Below are 4,265 nucleotides of genomic sequence, written 5' to 3' on the forward strand. Positions count from 1 at the left end.
CAAAAGACATTATTACTGGAAAGGTATGACTTGCGATATAACAGAGCACATCCGGAAATGTCAGAAATGTCAAAAAGCAAAAACAACAACAAATATAAAGACCCCTTTAACAATTACAGAAAACCCGATGAAGGCTTTTGACAGAGTGATAGTGGATACAATTGGTCGACTACCCAAGTCAGAAAAAGGCAATGAATATGCAGTCACGCTCATATGTGACTTGACTAAATATCTAGTTGCTATACCTGTCGCAAATAAAAGCGCAGCAACTGTTGCCGGCAATATTTGAATCATTTATTCTCAAGTACGGCCCAATGAAGACGTTCATTTCGGACATGGGAACGGAATATAAAAATTCAATTATAAACGATTTGTGCAAATATTTAAAAATAAAAAATATAACATCAACTGCACACCATCATCAAACTGTTGGAACAATAGAAAGAAGCCACAGAACATTTAACGAATACATACGATCCTATATATCAGTAAATAAAACTGATTGGGACGTATGGCTTCCATATTTTGTTTATTGTTTCAATACAACCCTCTCTATGGCACATAATTATTGTCCATATGAGTTAGTATTTGGTAAGACTAATAATCTACCAAAGTATTTTGATAGCATAAGTAATATAGAACCTATATATAACATAGAAGACTACGCTAAAGAAAGTAGATATAGATTAGAAGTAGCATACAAAAGAGCAAGAAATATGCTCGAGTTAAATAAACAGAAAAATAAGGAATTATATGATTTAAAAACTAGGAACATAACGCTATCAATAGGAGATAAAGTTCTACTAAAAAACGAAGTAGGCCATAAGCTAAATCTTAAATACACAGGGCCCTATATAGTTGAAAAAATCGAAGATAATGATAATATAGTTATTTCCGGAAATAAGAATAAAAAACAAACAGTTCATAAAGATAGGTTAAAAATTTTTAATTCATAACAGACACAAAATAAAATAAAATAAAATAAAAAAAAAGAGAAAAAAAAATTAATTATACAAGATGTGCAAAAAGATATGTATACACAAAAAAAAAACAAAAAAAAAACATTATAATTAAATTACAAATACAAAAAAAAAAACCTCAAATCAAAATTTTTATATATATAAAATAAATCTAAGTAAAATAACTCCATTTAATTACGTTATTTTTCAAAAGGAGGGAGATGTAGTATGTGCATATATTGAGTGTACACTGTACCCAACGGTTAACAATAAATATATCAGCAACACATTGTTGCAGTACACAAACAAAACCATTTCAAGTGAGCGTGCAATATGATCGCCGCTTATGCGCTAAGCTAAGTCAGCATTCCCACGCTGACCACTTGAAGCAGTACATACGGCTCTTGCCCTCTCGATTATGCTGATAAGACAAATATGTATGAAGCCGCTCCGCTGTTGGCGTAACCGGCAGCGCAGCTATGCGGTCTGAGTTATAAGAATAAATTCAATAAAGACATTCTAAAAACCGAAGTCAAACGGCACAGACGTGCCAGCGTTCTAATTAAAGTAGTGACATATTACACTAAATAACATGTCGCCTCTTATTGGATACTGGCTCAGAACTCTCGTATATATCGGAACGTTGCATTCACGCTCTTGGGTTGGCACGTTCACAATCACGCATCCTTGTTTCGGGAATATCTTCAGTAAAAGCCGACACCACAAGGGGATTCAGCACACTTCACATCAAGTCCCGAATTTCTAAGGATTATTTGACTGTAAACGCCCATGTACTTGGCAGAATCACTTCATCAATGGGAAAGCAAAACATTGATGCATCGGCACTCGATGTGTTTAGTGATCTTCAATTGGCTGACACACACTTCTGCACAAACGCACCAATTGACATACTATTGGGTAGCGAACACGTATGGTCTACATTTACAGGAAGGAAGATGTATGACAGCAAGGGCAATCTTATCGCCATTTCATCAGTTTTTGGATGGGTTATTACGGCACTCATGACACCCCAAGCAAGCAACGCAGTTTCACTAACAACAACATTGGATATAGATGCTTCGCTCCAGAAGTTTTGGGAGCTGGAGAACGTCGACTGCACGACCAAACTTGAACTGAAGATGAACAGGTCGAGAAACACTTTCACTCACCACACACACTCGCGATGAAAATGGGAAGTATATCGTGGAGCTTCCATTCCACACCACACACCCTGAATTTGGAGATACTCTACAAGGAGCTCTACAGCGTTTCAAAACGGTTGAGCGTCGCTTGCAACAGAATTAGCAGCTACGAATACAATACATACATTTCATGCGAGAATATCAGACTTTGGGACACATGCGACAACTGCCATCGGAAGAAATCACCTCTGGGCAACATTTCTACATGCCACACCACCCTGTGTTGGGTCGAAAACTCCGAGTAGTTTTCGACGGGTCATTCCGCGACGCCAATGGTAAGACTTTGAACGACACTCTCTTTACAGGGCCGAGCATTCAACGCGATCTGTTTGCTGTGTGCCTGCGCTTCAGAATGTACAAATTCGTATTCTCAGCGGATATTGAAATGAAATGTTCCGCCAAATATAGGTCTCCAATAAGCATCGAGATTTTCAGAGAATCGTTTGGAGAGAAGATCCAACCGATCCAATCAAGCACTTTCAGCTATGTACCGTCACCTAACTTCATGTGCGCCATTCCTAGCGGTTCGGGTGTTGCAACAACTGGCTTCGGATCATCATCATGAATTTCCGAATGCTGCGAAAATCCTACTGGAAGATTTCTACGTTGACGATGTTCTTACTGGATCAAACAGTGAGGATGAGCTACTGCGGAAACGGAACGAACTTATACAACTTATGTCCTGCGCCAAGCAAGAGCTCGGGAAATGGGTATCCAATACCAAAGGCATAGCAGAGGAGGATACCGACGCCTACACACAACCAACTCAATGGTCACCAGTAAAGGTTCTGGGACTCTACTGGCATCCTAGAAAGGACACGCTAACATACAATGTGGGTCTATCTGCAAATCCTAACTGCACAAAAAGACAAGTCTTGTCCGATGTTTCACGGATATTCGACCCACTTGGACTCTTGGCACCCGTCGTGGTTCAGTTCAAGATTCTTTTTCAGCGACTATGGTTACTCAATCTGGATTGGGATGATCCACTTCCAACAAAACTGGCGGACAATTGGCTGAAGTGGCGCGCTGACCTCGACACATTGCAGCAGTTTCAACTACCACGATTGGTTGTCAACGACGCAGACAACATTGAGTTGCACGGATTCTCCCATGCTTCTATGAAGGCATACGCGGCTGTAGTTTACAGCAGAGTAATACACGACGACGGCTCTGTGTTCGTATCTTTAGTGGCTGCAAAGACAAGGGTGGCTCCACTCAAGGAGCAATCCTTGCCACGCCTGGAGCTTTGCGGAGCACTTCTTCTGAGCCAACTCATACGATCAATTAAGGCTGGATTACGACACAGAGATACAACTGTATTTGCATGGTGCGACTCTACAATTGTTTTATCGTGGTTATCATATGCACCAGCCCAGCTGAAGACGTTTGTTGGGAATCGAACCTCGGAAATTCTGGATTCCATTCCATGCCATGCTTGGCGTCATGTGGACTCCAAAACAAACCCAGCTGACTGTGCGTCCAGAGGCCTCATGGCTGCCGATCTCATCGACTTTCGGCTGTGGTGGACTGGTCCTTCATGGCTACGTGACAACGATCAATTCTTGGTAAAGTTGAACAACTCAAAGTTTTACGTTATTCTTTCAGAAACTGGCATACAAAACGTAGTCAAAACCAATTGTTTGTCTACATTGGCCGAATCACAATTGGATAATCCGCTGGAAGAACTAATAGCCCGAGTCTCCTCCTGATGGAAGCTGGTGCACACTATTGGCTATGTCCTTCTCTTCATCCAACGCACAAAACATCCATCTCGGGACAGGAGCTCCCAACCTCTAACATTTCATGAGATCAGGACTGCACGGATTATGTGTTTGCGTTACGCGCAAACCTGCTTTCAAGATGACTACCAATTGCTACTTGCCAAGAAGCCATTACGGAGCCGATCGCAGCTTGTGAAACTGTCACCAATCATTGACAAAGACAATCTACTCAGGGTCGGCGGACGATTGCATCACTCTCAATTGCCAGAAGAGGCGAAACATCCAGTTTTGCTGCCAAAGACTCATCGCATCACGAATCTGATCTTGGAACACGAGCACCGGGTCAACCTCCACCCTGGTGTTTCTGCACTCTTCGTAAT

The sequence above is a fragment of the Drosophila miranda genome, chromosome 2, assembly GCF_003369915.1.
Source record: "Drosophila miranda strain MSH22 chromosome 2, D.miranda_PacBio2.1, whole genome shotgun sequence".
NCBI lineage: Eukaryota > Metazoa > Arthropoda > Insecta > Diptera > Drosophilidae > Drosophila > Drosophila miranda.